Below are 16,249 nucleotides of genomic sequence, written 5' to 3' on the forward strand. Positions count from 1 at the left end.
GATGTGCTAAAGAAGGTGCTAGAGATAAATCTTAGAGCAAGGGTCCAGTTAGACACAGAAACTGAGCTCTGCAGTTCTTTGTCCCATGCCAAGAAGCAGGCAGATTTTTGAAAGGATTCTTTATCTCCTAAGCTCATATACAATGGTCCTATGCCTGGGATTCTCATGGACATTCTAGATAATCCCCACAGCTCCAATACTTAGCCTGTTGGCGATAACTTTACAGGGATTATATGTCACGGATGAGAGTGGGGGAAACCCTCAACTGTGTGATGTCAATAGGATAAGGGTAGCTGCTAGGCCAGGACGACAGGATCAGGGAGCAGTTCACCTCCTAGCGCGTCCCTAATTCTGACCCTGACTCCTAACCGTATGAGCCAACCCAGATGGTAGGAGGGCTCATACTCCGTAACCTAGGGTCCCTACTAGCCCTCAGGAAATTCCTGGACTAGGAGCAGGGTAAGACGACCTGTTCCTCCTAGACACGGACGAACAAGAGTCTCACTGGCCAAGGAGCAAGTACAGGGGAAACATATACAGCATATGGATATGGCAGGTGAGTTAAACCAGTACTACACCTACCTGCCACAGACACGCTGACTGGAACCCGTGCACAAGTACTGTTGTCCACAAAAACACTAAGGACACAGCACACACCACAAACTACAGTACCCTGAAAGATTATCAAAATTATGGTTATTTACTTTAGGAAAAAGACGACTGAGAGGAAATCTAATAACTATGTATAAATATATCAGGGGTCAGTACAGAGATCTCTCCCATCATCTATTTATCCCCAGGACTGTGAATGTGACGAGGGGACATCCTCTGCATCTGGAAGAAACATAGAAAAGGATTCTTTACTGTAAGAGCAGTGAGACTATGGAACCCTCTGCCTGAGGAGGTGGTGATGGTGAGTACAATAAAAGAATTCAAGAGGGGCCTGGATGTATTTCTGGATTGTAATAATATTACAGGCTATAGCTATTCGAGAGAGGTCGTTGATCCAGGGAGTTATTCAGATTGGAGTCGGGAAGGAATTTTTTCCCCTTAAGTGGGGAAAATTGGCTTCTACCTCACAAGTTTTTTTTTTGACTTCCTCTGGATCAACTTGCTGGATAACAGGCCGAACTGGATGGACAGATTTTTCGGCCTTATAAACTATGTTACTATGTTATCTGTCGTATCAGCATTGTCAGTTATAAATTCCAGATACTAAATGTTCCATCTTTTGCTAAATCTCATGGGAACCTCCAAATATAGCCCAACCCTCCAGGAATACAATCAGTGAGAGTTAGTACAATAGGTGAATGGTCAGACACAACCATGTCCTCGATCTTAGAATGAGCAACACGGAGCTAAAAGGGGAATGAAACAAAAATATAATCTAGTCTTGACCAAGAACCATGAGCATTAGAAAAATAGGTATACTCTCTTCTATGTGGGTTAAGAATTCTCCATGTTTCTCATGTGTGGTTAAGGGGGGAGGAAGTACACCATCTCTGGCTCTGGGTTTTGCCTGCCTCCGCCGGTTGCCCCTCCTCAGTGTGCACGACCGTGTCTACATTATGTCTCCCGTCAGAATTTAAAAGGGTTTTCTGGGATTTTGATACTAGTGACGCATGTTCAGGATAAATAATCAGTATCTGATCCGTGGGGGTCTGTCACCGGAACCCCTGCCAATCAGCTGTTTGAGAAAGCACCAGCGCTCCTGTGAGCACTGCGGCCTTCTGCGTGCTTACCAAGCACAGCGCCATACATTGTATAGTGGCTGTGCTTGGTATCGCTATTCACATCACTTCATGGATAACTTATACTGTAAGTAAGCAATCTCAATGACTAACAGGTAAATGCGTTCTAGGGATTCACTATTGTCAATGAATATATCACCTGCTCCTAGGACAAGAGAACAAAATAGAAGATGGCAGAACTTTAAACGTCCCTTCAAGGTAAATACCGTATGTATATACAAACCGGATTCCCAAAAAATTGGGACACTATACAAATCGTGAATAAAAACTGAATGCAATGATGTGGAGGTGCCAACTTCTAATATTTTATTCAGAATAGAACATAAATCACGGAACAAAAGTTTAAACTGAGAAAATGTACCATTTTAAGGGAAAAATATGTTGAATCAGAATTTCATGGTGTCAACAAATCCCCCAAAAGTTGGGACAAGGCCATTTTCACCACTGTGTCGCATCTCCCCTTCTTCTTACAACACTCAACAGACATCTGGGGACCGAGGAGACCAGTTTCTCAAGTTTAGAATTACGAATGCTGTCACTACCAGACATCTGAGAAGCTCTGACAGACGTCTAGAACCTCCTCCTTGAGGTTCCTTTGTTTTGCTTTCATTTTCTCATCTCGTTAGCCTCTTTCAGCTGTCATGTAGTTGCACTGATTGCATCCCTTTAAATCCTTTCCCATAGTGCATCACTTTGCGGTTTATATTCCTTCCTGGAGTGTGTGCATGCTGTTCCTACTTCTGAGTCTTCTACAAGATAAGTTTTGTTCATTCATTTGTGTTTTTTTGTTTGCTGGATCCCAGGTGACCCTGACTCCCTCCGTATCTAGTGTAGGGAGCCGGTGGTCGTGTCCCCTCACTATTATATGGTGTTCAGGTCTTATACAGTCGAAGGAAGGAGGATATGCGATCATCTACCATTGGGATTTTCCCATAGGCTGAGCAGAAAGGGAGAGAGCCAGGTCTGATGCAGGGCTCTCCCATTTTGTTCCTTAGTTTTGGATCCAGTCAGTCGTATATTCATTTTGTGTTTTCTAGTTTCCTGCACACCTTCCGTGACATTTGCTCTCCCATTCTTGTCTAATACAGGCCTCTAACTGTTTAATCGTCTTGAGCCTTCTTTGTTGCACCTTCCTCTTTATGATGCGCCAAATGTTCTCTATAGGTGAAAGATCTAGACTGCAGACTGGCCATTTCAGTACCCGGATCCTTCTCCTACGCAGCCATGATGTTGTGATTGATGCAGAATGTGGTCTGACATTATCTTGTTGAAAAATGCAGGGTCTTCCCTCAAAGAGATGACGTCTGGATGGGAAGCATATGTTGTTCTAGAACCTGAATATATTTTTCTGCATTGATAGTGCCTTTCCAGACATGCAAGCTGCCCATGCCACACGCACTAATGCAACCCCATACCATCAGAGATGCAGGCTTCGGAACTGAGCATTGATAACAACTTGGGTTGTCCTTGTCCTCTTTGGTCCGGATGACATGGCGTCCCAGATTTCCAAAAAGAACTTCGAATCGTGACTCGTCTGACCACAGAACAGTCTTCCATTTTGCCACACTCCATTTAAAATGTTCTCTGGCCCAGTGAAAACGCCTGAGCTTGTGGATCTTGCTTAGAAATGGCTTCTTCTTTGCACTGTAGAGTTTCAGCTGGCAACGGCGGATGGCACGGTGGATTGTGTTCACTGACAACGGTTTCTGGAAGTATTCTTGAGCCCATTCTGTGATTTCCTTTACAGTAGCATTCCTGTTTGTGGTGCAGTGTCGTTTAAGGGCCCAGAGATCACGGGCATCCAGTATGGTTTTACGGCCTTGACCCTTACGCACAGAGATTGTTCCAGATTCTCTGAATCTTCGGATGATGTTATGCACAGTTGATGATGATAGATGCAAAGTCTTTGGAATTTTTCACTGGGTAACACCTTTCTGATATTGCTCCACTATCTTTCTGTGCAACATTGTGGGAATTGGTGATCCTCTACCCATCTTGGCTTCTGAGAGACACTGCCACTCTGAGAAGCTCTTTTTATACCCAATCATGTTGCCAATTTGCCTAATTAGTGTTAATTGGTCTTCCAGCTCTTCGTTATGCTCAAATTTACTTTTTTCCACCTCTTATTGCTACTTGTCCCAACTTTTTGGGGATTTGTTGACACTGTGAAAATTTGAATCAACGTATTTTTCCTTTAAAATGATACATTTACTCAGATTAAACGTTTGATCTGTCATCTACGTTCTATTACAAATAAAATATTGACATTTGCCATCTCCCAACTTTTTTGGAATCCGGTTTGTATATATATATATATACATACAATACTCAGACCAGTGACAGGGCACATGACGCAGAATATAAGTAGACATTTTCAGTACCTTACGATCCTCTGTTGGAGTATAGTGAGTAATGTCAAGTCCCTTCATGAGCTAGTGAATTCTTGCATTGTTCCTTTGGGTTCTGGTGTGCGCATGCATCACATTGGTCTAGTGGAGATTCTCTTTAGTCAGATAAGACTGTCACAGATGGTAAGATGGCTTGATGCAGAGAAGAATGATGGGAGGACATAACTTCTTCAGTCTTCTCAGTCTCAGGTGACATGAAGCATAACTCTGTCCCATCTCGGTGGAAAATTTTGCAAGTGCTTTGTGTCGTCTTGTCACCTCTACTGAAAAGTCGCCACAGAGTAGCACACGGTCACCCTTCCACTGCATTGTTTGCCTGTTTATAGGTCTATAAAATGGTGGCTTTCTCTGAATAATCCAAATATTTAAGAATGACTTGTCTAGGTCTACAGAGAGGATGGTAGTTAGAAGATAGTTTACTAGAGGATTCTGATGAACCTCTCATGTCTGTACCTACCCAATGAGCCCACTCAACTTTGCAAGGGCCAGGCAGGTAAAGTGCTGCAGTTAAATCACATGCACAGAGAGAAGGCAAAGCTTGTAGTGGTATCGATTCTGAAAATCCAATAATGCAGAAGTTTGTGGATCTTAAAGAGTTCAAGAGATTAGGTAGGAATCTGTTTGTTAACCCAATTGCTAGTCTTTTGAAGTCCACTTGAAACCCTTCTGTGTCTCCCTCACCATCTGTGATGTAACAAGTATCACTTTGCAGGGAAGCATTGGTTTTTACAGGAACCACCACATTTGGAGCAGGCAGTGCATCTTTCCCTGCTTTCGGTTGTCCTTTCTGCTTGTTCTTGCTCCCTGTAATTCTGAAATGGTTCATAGACCTCCAGAGAATTGTGTTCACTGGGGTGGCCAAGCTATCTGAAGGAGGAGAGCTAGTATGCAGGAGAGAGTAATGTTAGCTGAGCAATGTGACCCAGAGCTCTCACCACATGTGACCAGCCATGATGGCTCTGGAACCGGAAGTCAATAATATTTAATAGTCTGCCTATATAAACATTTGTGAAAGAATGGGTTGTTTTAAACAACTCACTGAGTTCCAGAGTGGTAATGTAATAGAATGCCCCCCTTGCAACAAGTCAGTTTGTGAAATTTAAACTTTGAGTGGTATTATTGTAAAATGCAAGCATTTAGGAACCACAACAACAGTCAAAGAGTGGCAGAGCATGTAAAGTTACATGGGCTTCTATGGACAAGCAGCTGCATGCAAGCCTTACTTCACCAAGAATAATGCCAAGTGTCAGATGGAGTGGTGTAAAGCATACAAACACTGGATTCTGTAAATCTGATGGACAAGTCTAGATATAGTGAATACCAGTATAACATTACCTGCCTCAGTGCATCAGTGCATTGTGCAAACCGTAAGGAGGAGTAATGCTGTGGGGTTGTTTTTTTAGGGCTTGGTCAAAACATATTTTTTCCAGTGAAGGGAAATCCTAATGCTTCAGTATACCAAGACATTTTCTAAAATTGTATGCTTTGTGGGAACATTTTGGGGAACGTAATTATCTGTTCTAGCATGACTGTTCCCTAGTGAACAAAGCAATACCCATAAAGACATGGCTGGTTGGGTGAGTTTTGTGTTGAAGAACTTTACTGGCCTGCACTGAGCCCTGACCTCAACTCCATCAAACACCTTTGGGCTGAATTTGGTGAATGGGCAAAAATTCCCACAGACATTCATTTGTCCATAAAGTATATGTATAGGAAAGTGCTGTGGACTATAAACGCAACCTGGCAGAGTAAGGTGGGGAAGGAAGGAGATGGTTGGGGGATTTGGACTGCCCATGACCTATGTGGCAAGTTTGGGAAAAGCCCAGGGCTTATGGTCTACTTCATCTGCCACTGTATATAGTTATAGATACTATAATTATCATGTTTATGATTCTATCGCTATATCAACATATAATACACATGTGTAAAGTACAAAACCCAAATAGTTCCTCAACAAAAGAAGTCAAAATGGTTAGCCAAGAAAGACAAATCAAATCTAACATTACATATCATATCTCATCCTGACATCACATGACTGAAAATTCTAGTAGCAGCAGAAATTGTGAGTCACTTCCTGGCTAAACAGAAAGGCAGGCATGAAATGTTGTCAATAAGTGCATTCTATGTCATGAAACCATTTCACAGCAATGCAGGCGAGTCTAAACATGCATTTTATGTGAATATATATGGGAATGGTATAAAAAAACCTTTCTATGTCAAAGATGATACTGTTCTACATTGAGCAATATGTTACACTAATATTTGTCATAAGTGTGCGTCCTTTAATAATGTTGTCATATTTAAAACTTCTGCTCTTTAAATATTTATTAAGTACATTTTAGAATTTAGTTATTTAGTTGTGCTTTGATGTTTTATCCAGATATTTTTGCTATATAAGGTAACTTTATAATGTGCTGCTAGTAGTGCTCAAGTCAGGTAACTTTGTTTTTGACATATCTGGGTACTCCTATTAAAACAACAGGAACTGAAGGTCATCAGACCAGGGGATGATTTTATTTTTTTTCAAATCATTCCATATAAGAGTGTTGCTAGGTTTTCAATAGGCCTGAGATCCAGCAAAGTTGCCTTCATGCTATACAATCACAATAACAAAATGAAAAGGTGAAAGGGGGAGGAAGAAAAACAGAGGAGGGAGGAAGGGTCGGGGTGAAATAAAATAATATGAATTAAATATAACAAAGGAAATTTAACAAGAGCATTGGAATACTGTAAGTCTTTATATGCAGAACCTTGAGTAGATATATAGAATCATCAGGGTGTATTGCTGTCCATTGAAATTTTGTATTTGAGAGATTATTGAGAGTTGAGCACATACATTTTATAATTTACTAGCAGAAGGACCTGGCCTCGCATGGGTATATTTCATCTATTTCATTTTATGTTTTCGTGTGTCGTAAAAATATATCAACAGTTTCCCCCATAAGAGTGACGTCTACAGTACCCGTCCCTTTAACAATGACCTCCACAGTGCCCGCCCCTTTAACAGTGACCTCCACAGTGCCCTCCACAGTGCCCACCCCTTTAAAATTGACCACCCCTTTAACAGTGACCTTCACAGTGCCCGCCCATTTAACAGAGACCTCCACAGTGCCCACCCCTTTAACAGTGACCTCTACAGTGCCTTCCCCTTTTATAGTGACCGCCCCTTTAACAGTGACCTCAACAGTGCCAGCCCCTTTAATAGTGACCTCCACAGTGTCTGCCCCTTTAACAGTAATCTCCACAGTGCCCACCCCTTTAACAGTGACCTCCACATTGCCCGTCCCTTTAATATTGGCTGCCCCTTTAATAGTGATCTCCACAGTGCCCACCTCCTTAACAGTGACCTTCACAGTGCCCGCCCCTTTAACAGTGACCTCCACAGTGCCCACCCATTTAACTGTGACCTCCACAGTACGTGTCCCTTTAACAGTGACCTCCACAGTGCCTGCCCCTTTAACATTGACCACCCCTTTAACAGTGAACTCCACAGCGCCTGTCTGTTTAATAGTGGCCCCTGCCCCCTATGCATGTAGTAGTGTAGTTGCGCCGTCATACGTCATATCACTGAATATTTAAGGACCTGCGAAATGCTAAAACCTGTGATCAGTTGTTATGGAAACCTGGAGTAGGACCTGCAAGCTTCTATTGGCTAATTAGGGACATGTGACCATGTAAATGGCAGTTCGGATTTAAGTGAAAGACTTGCTGGCTTCTATTGGCTAATGCAGGTAATTTGGGGGGAATATCTCAGGAACGGTAAGTCCTAGAGAGCTGATACCCAGTCTAAACCTTCCTGGACACTTGATGTACCTGTGTGTCAAATTTGGTGAAGATTGGTCCAGTCGTTTGGTCGTGCATGAAGAACGTCCAGACAAACAGGCAGACAGACATCTAGACAGACAGAAACTCATTTTTATATATATAAGAGATATAAACGCTTCTAAAAATGTGTTTTAGGAATACGAATATAGCCCAAACTGATCTATTTTCATTCTGGTATAAATAACACGCAGGATAACAGTTCAGAAATGTATAATTTCTATAAGATTACTTTCATATCTACTTATTTGCATGGAATAAGCAAAAATGAAAAAAAAAAAAACAGCTGCATCCGTTCTGAACAGATCCGATTGTATTATCTTTTGAATGGCCAGCACTAAAACCATAGTCAAACCAAGTCAATGAGCCCTGGATCCGTTTTGTTTTGTGTCCGAGAAAATTGATCTGGCACCATTGACTTACATTGTTGTACATCTTCATGCTGGATCCATCTTTCTCCGCATCCAGGTGCATTCCGTTCCATTCAGTTCAGTTTTGTCCCCATTGACAATGAATGGGGACAACACTGAAGCATTTTCCTCCGGAAAGAAAAAACGCAGATGTGAAAGTAGCCTTAGAGAAGATACAGCTGATCAGAGAGTGCTATAATAAAGGCAAGTCTGCAGAGACCAATGCAATGGATCAGTATGTTCTATTTTTATTGCAGAGATTGAATCAAAAGATACTACTCTAATGAAAATAGCCCTAAATTACAGCAAAGACCAGGAAAGGCAATGAGGATCGCTGCCTGGACTAGTGTTTATTGGGAGTGACCCAGACAGGAACCAAGAGGACTACACAGAAGTGCTACAATTGAAGTCAGTGGGAGCAACACTGCAGTGACAAGCCAAGTTCACTACAAGGTTGATGGTGTAGTCTGCTTCCAGTGCTGGAGCTACACTTGAACAGCTGATCAGTGGGGATATGGAGTGTTAGATTCCCGGCGATCAGCTACTTATGGCCTATACCTAGGATAGACAATTACTTAAAGAGGACCTATCATGGGTCCAGACTTTATAAACTAAGTATCAGGATATGTAGGGCATACAGTGGGGATTTAAGAGCGCTTACTATTTTTTCTGGGTACCACTCCGTTCGCCCACTGTGGCCCTCGTAAAATTCTCCCGCCCTGTATGCTAATTTTTGCATCGGAACAGTGAGGAGGAGACTGCTATATTTCTCAATGGGCGTCTCCTTCTCCCTGGCTGTGAGCTGTCCAATCACAGAGGAGAGTGGCACAGCCAGGGAGAAGGTGAGTTTTTTTTCTCCCTGGCTGTGACGCTTTCCGCTGCGATTGGATAGCTCACAGCCAGGGAGAAGGAGATGCCCTTTGAGAACCAGGGCAGTCTCCTCCTCCCTGTTCCGAGGTGAAAATTAGTATACAGGCGGGAGAATTTAACGGGGGCCACAGTGGGCGAATGGAGCGGCGGCCAGAAAAAATAGTAAGCGCTCTTAGATCCCCCCTGTATGCCCTACATACTCTGATACTTAGTTTATAAAGTCTGGACCCATGAAAGGTCCTCTTTAACTAAAGGTGAAAAGGCCCTTTAATTAGGCACCAATGCCACCAGTTAGGCTTGAGCGAATCGACCTTCGGATCATAGATCTGAAGTCGATTCATTCAAATACTTCTATTTTAATGCTGTTTCCTTACCGCATTAAAATTTATTGGTTCCGTGGAGCCAGTTTGTCTCGTGCAAAGTCGCATAAGACTACCTCGGTGCCAAAGCCCACTTTCGGATTCTTATTTTAAATTGTTTTTGTAATGTTAAATATTATTATATGACCTTATGGGAAAACAAAGTAAAATGAAAATAATAATAAAAAATTAAAAAGCTACCACATGCAGCTTTTAGCCCCGGCAAACATAAAATAAAGCTTCTGTCCTAGTCTTGAACTTAATGAAGCCAGAATTATGGAGTGCACATCTTGATAGATTTCCCCACAGTCTTTCATATTTGTCATATGTACTCAGTGTAGCAGTGCAGTGTCCATGACCATACTTTCATAAATTAAAGCCAAAAATATCTTGACTACAGCACATTAAACTTCAAATTGTGAAACATATTCAATAATATATGAATATATTGTATGAATACAAATCTTCCCCCTATTAGCCTGCAGTCCTGTAAAGGAGCCAAATAATGCATCAGAAGTGGTTAGAGGCAGTCCTCTCTTATTTTGGGGTCATAACTTTGATGTATTAGGGAAAAGATCTTTGGGATTTTACCACTGTTGACATGAATTCATGAAAATATAAAAGGATGATAAAAGTCTTATTTTTGCTGAGGTAAAGGAACATTAAATCTACAAATGATAAAATAAAAACAAAACATGAAGTCAATTTAGATGTTATGATGTTATGCAGTGATTTCTCCAAGTCATTATAGATATCCGGTAGAAGAACAAGGGTTTTTCACACACCAGGCTTCTTCATATTTCAGTTGGTGTGTCAGAGGGGGACATAGTTTAGCTATAGCTCAGGATCAGAGCAGCGGGGAACAGTAAGCTCACAAACCACCCTAAGGCCAATTTTACCATGAAAACCAATGTTCAAGAACAGTGATATTAGGTAAGGACTATTGATCAGTTGAGAAATAAGGGCATTTCTGGAGCACAAATGTATTTTGGTCATAAACATGCAATGTCCTTATGGTTTGCTGATGGTTTAGTAAAGGCAGGTACGATGTTTTTGGAGATTTGTCAGGGACGTAGGCAAAGCAGGTGCGATGAGGTCATCACATTGTGTCTGTCTGAGCTAAATCATTGGTGGCAACAGGGTCGGACTGTCCCACCAGAGTACCAGAGGATCATCTGGTGGGCCCAGGCTCTTATACTGTAATGGGCCCAAAAGATCCAGAAAAAAACCTGATTAGACTGCCATTGGAGACAACACCCCTTGCTTCTAGAGTCTATTTCTTTGTTTCCAAACCTATGAGACTTTATTTATGTTATAGGAGTTGGGCCTCGACAATAATTTTCTCTGGTGGGCCTCAGTCTGACACTGGTTGGCAAGGGTGAATGGGGGAGCAGAGAGCTGCTCTGCCATTGTAGTCAAAATCATCGGAACGTGCGCTAGTTGAGAATTCACTTTTGGGGTATATAATGGGACATTATACTGCACAGGGAGCACATACTCTTACACTATGCAAGGAGCCCATAATGGGCCATCATACTGTGTGGGCACAAAAGAGGACATTATATTGTGTGGGGGCACATAAGGGGACATTATACTGTTAGTGGGCATACAGTGTACTGTAAAAATGCATAACACATAATATAAAATGCATTTTATTTTAAATATGATAGAAAGTGTGAAAACATGAAACAAAAAGTATGACGTTACCATCAGTGTTAAGGCACGCCGCAAAGACACCTCCCCAAAACCACAACCCGTTTTTGCCATGTAAACTTGGCAGAGAAAGTTGGCAACCCTAATTGTCCACCAAAAACAGTGAAGTTATAGTACTGTACATAAATGGGCTGTCTGCTTTAGAAAACACATTTCAGACATAACCTTAGAGCAATGAAAAGTAAAAGAGGCTGGATTCTAGTTCAGGACCTCTGTTGAATAGTTTACAAAAAGAGTCTCTTTTGCATGCATGCATTACTTGGATGGTACACTGGCTTTTAATGGGCATCGTTGATGTTTATTAACCCTGTGGTGGTACAGAGGGATTGAAAACTTGCTTGGGGGTTCTGCAGATTACAGTGGGTCCCAACATTGGGAATTTTGAGGAGGACCTTCTATATATAAAAATAAATAAATAAAGCCAATCTGGTGCTGGGATTATCTTTGGCAACGACTGAGCAAATATTTCATGGCAAATAAAAAAAATGAATACAAAAATAAATTATATTGCTGATTTCATTTATTTTTACTATTTCACTTCCTCATGATTGATCATTTCTATATGCATTGGTGTGCATAGAAAACAAGACGTCTCATAGCAAACTACAAAATAGACTGGGGCTTGCTTCCCCCTCCGCAGCCTGTACCCTTTCCATGATCCTTGGGCCAGTTCCTCACCACCTTGATTGTTAGAGGTACTCTAAACACAGAAAAAGCTCAACTAAATAATAAATAAATAAATATCCCAGCACCATCTCCATTCATTTTCTTCGTCCCTTTGGATTACATAGAAAGGGCTTTCCAGGTTCTAGATATTGATGACCTATTCTCACGATAGAATACCCAGCACCAGTGTTCCCTGTAAGCTGCATGGGGCCACGCGGCCGCGCAGCTTCCTTTGTGCCTCCGCTCAAGACCTCTGCAGGCCTGCTCAGTCCCAAATGTCCATTACATAATATTTTCACATTTTTACATGTACGTATATGCAGCGCTAATGCTGCGATAAAAACAGCTGGGCCCAGAGTGGAAGGAAGAGGGGAAAGGAGAGTGAGGGGGGAGGGACTTACGTCACTGCTCAGCTCCTCCAATCAGGTGGCACTTCCCGCCCCTCTCTTCTTCATCTCCAATGGAATAGTCGTCCCAGCGCCAGCTTTTTCTTCACCTTGTGGCGTGTTGGGCACCTGTAAAGAAGAGGCAGGGCAGAGCAGCAGTGACAGCGAGAGAAAGAGTGTAGCCAGCGGCCTCTGCCATGTTAGGCAGAGCCAAAGCTGTAAACAGAGCACCTCTTCAAATACTGACAGTGGGATTAAATCTACACTGTCGCTACATTACTGGTTTGTCTCAGGCCAGCCCCCACTTATATTCAGTTCTGTGTCCTTCATTTGTTGGTGGCCCTGGCAGGCAGTGGAAGTTGGAGCATACACCTGCTGAGCCTGTTGTTTAGTGCCTTCCCTGGTGTCTGAGCCTTGGTCACTCGCAGCCTATAGACATTTGAAGAAGATTCACAAACCAGAGTCCACTCCTGTGGCCAGCAGCAGCCGCCATTGTCCTCTATTCCAGGATTTGCCTGTTCCTTTATTGGAGTCTAGTTGGTAGGTTGAGGTTCCTTATTTACTTACACTTTACATTAGTTAGGCTGAGTTTACATCACCGTTATTTTTCTGTTCTTCTCATCCGTCAGAAGAACAGAAAAGTAAAGAAAAAAACATCCTGTAAAAAAAATACACGGATCCTGTGCATCAGTTGCACATTTGGCCTCCGTTTATTCCATTTTCATCTGAGATCCACTATCTTGCTTGCAATACTTTTTTCATCTTAAAAACAAATCTCAGACTGAAATGTCTCAAACAGAGGACAAATGAGCCTCTGATGCACAGGATCCATGGCACCACGGCATTGCTGGGGTCTACACCATGCTATACAATGTACATTATAATCCATACACCATGCCTTACAATATACAGTATAGTTCATACACCATGCTGTACAGTATACATTATAATTACTGCACCAGGCTGTACAATATACATTATAATCCATACACCATGCAGTTCAATATACAATATAGTTCATACACCATGCCATACACTATACAGTATAGTTCAGACACAATGCCATACAATATACAGTATAGTTCAGACACAATGCCGTACAATATACAGTATAACACCTACACTGTGGGGTTATTGTGTATATTGTATGGCATGGTGCAGGGATTATAGTTTATTCTGTACAGCATGGTGTAGGGATTATACTGTATATTGTACAGCATGGTGTAGGGATTATACTGTATATTGTACATCATGGTGCAGGGATTATAATTTATTCTGTACAGCAAGGTGTAGGGATTATACTGTATATTGTACAGCATGGTGTAGGGATTATACTGTATATTGTACAGCATGGCGCAGGTATTATACTGTACAGCATGGTGTATGAACTATATTGTATATTGTACAGCATGGTGCATGGATTATAATGTATACTGTACAGCATGGTGTATGGATTATAATGTATATTATACAGCATGGTGTAAGGATTATGCTGTATACTGTACAGCATGGTGTATAAACGATACTGTACAGCATGGTGCATGGATCATAATGTATATTATACAGCATGGTGTAGGGATTATGCTGTATACTGCACAGCATGGTGTATAAACTATACTGTATATTGTACAGCGTGGTGTATGAACTATACTGTATATTGTACGGCACGGCGAGGGATTTTATAATGCATTCTGTACTGCATGGTGTAGGGATTATACTGTATATTGTACAGCATGGTGTATGGATTATAATGTATATTACACAGCATGGTGTAGAGTTTATACTGGATATTGTACAGCATGGTGTGTTAACTATACTATATATTGTACAGCATGGTGTGTTAACTATACTATATATTGTACAGCATGGTGCAGGGATTATAATGATGTATTCTGTACAGCATGGTGTAGGGATTATACTGTATATTACAAAGCATGCTGCAGAGATTGTACTGTATTGTACCGGATGGTGCAGGGGTTACACTGTATGCTCTTTGATGTGACAATTATCTTAGGTTTCCCTATCGCCCACCTTTGGTGGCGCTGTGCCCAGCTCTGAGCCGACCCCGCGCAGCAGCTGCCAAGGCTTAGAGGGAACACTGCCCGGCACCCCCACCGATTAGCTGTTCTGAGACACCCTGGCGCAGAACAAAACTCTGTCCACAGTGTAGTGGCCACGCTAGGTTATTGCAGCTCCATTCAGGTGAATGGTAGCTAGGGCCAATGGGCATAGGAGGTGCTGACAAGGACTTAGGAGAGCATTAACAAATGTGTATGACATAGGCTTCAGCCTTGAAGCCACTGAGCTATGTGTCTTTCTTGAAGCTGAATGCCGGGTCATATGCTGATAACATTCTTGTTCAGTGAGTAAGACTACATTTGAAGTGAGACATTATGACTCCAGCCATGCGGGAATATGTAGAGTGATTTCTTCTTGTATAAGGATTTTTCAGTTTCAACCACTGAACTTGTGTCATTGCTTTCTAAGTTTCACCTTAGCGAAGGAGGAGTTAACAAGAGATCCTGCAAAGATGAGTCTCCCCAAAGGATGTGTTGACACTTGCTGTGTTTTGCTGAAATACAGAATTTTTGTGTCCGGAAACAGGGTGTGGAATTGAAGTACATTGAGTTATGTTAGTTTACCCTCTACAGAGCTATGAGTGTAGTTGCTATGTATTACATCGCTAAACAAATATAAATTGTTTATTAAGCTCCAAACAAACAGTTTAGGGCCTCTTTACCTTTTTGTAATCATATACAGAAGAAAGCAAAAATTCACAAATATTCACTACATTTTGGCCTCCAGGGGCATTTTTTTCAAGCCAAAATGATTAAACGATAACAAATTTGTATTCACCACCATGTAAAGGACATCCGTCAGCAGATTTGTTCCTGTGAAACTGGCTGACATGTTGCATGTGTACTTGGCAACTGAAGGCTGAAATGGTAGTTTAATAAATAAAACAGGGAGGACAGAGAGCAACATGTTTAGGAGGGGGACCTCCTCCTTCCTCAGGCTACAGACTGCTTGCGCTCATTAGTCCTCAGATTCCCCGACTCTCCTCTAAAACCGATTGCTATAAGAAGAGAGCTGTCAATCAGCGACAGGAGACAGCGTGAGCCGGGAGAATTCCTGGACTTGTGCATTGTATTGAGTGAACTCTAGCACACAGCTCAAGATTTGAGTATGGACAGGATAGGGGGCAGTGTAAAATTGAAACTTTATTGATGTTTGTGGGGTGTAGGTGCTTGGTACAATTTATTTGATGCTGTGATCCGGATGCTGGGAAATGTCTGGGTTATGGCACTAATAAATGACCTAATTAGGCGCAGAGGGTAAATAGATGACCATGCACTCATATCCTAACTCTGAGAGAGCAAATATGCCTTCTGATTGATTGTGGTACAGTTACACAGAGACACCTGAGAGAGAGAGAGAGAGTCAAAAGAACCACCCCATCAATGCACATCCAACAATCAGTCAATAATAAAATATATGAAATTTATTAGACACCAACAAACATACATTTAAAATTGTATACAAATGGAACAAAGTGCGGTATACAGAATAGTGTATGTAACTGACACAAACAGAATCCACTGAGCGTCCGCTAAGTGGGGACATGAAATGTAAACCAGCTATATATAAAATATCCTATGGACAACATGAGGAAAATGTAGAATAAGGTCAGGCCGCTGAATGAATAAAGACAGACCGAAATGAGATAAAATATCAAGAGCCAAAAACCTACATAAACAACTGGTGCAGTGGACCTGGAAACATGAGAAACGCCCAATGCGTATCGCCGGCGCAGTCTGGCTTCCTCAAGGGTAATGAGCTACATGTTAGAGTGTCAGATAATAT

Source organism: Bufo gargarizans, chromosome 4 (assembly GCF_014858855.1).
Source record: "Bufo gargarizans isolate SCDJY-AF-19 chromosome 4, ASM1485885v1, whole genome shotgun sequence".
Taxonomy (NCBI): Eukaryota; Metazoa; Chordata; class Amphibia; order Anura; family Bufonidae; genus Bufo; species Bufo gargarizans.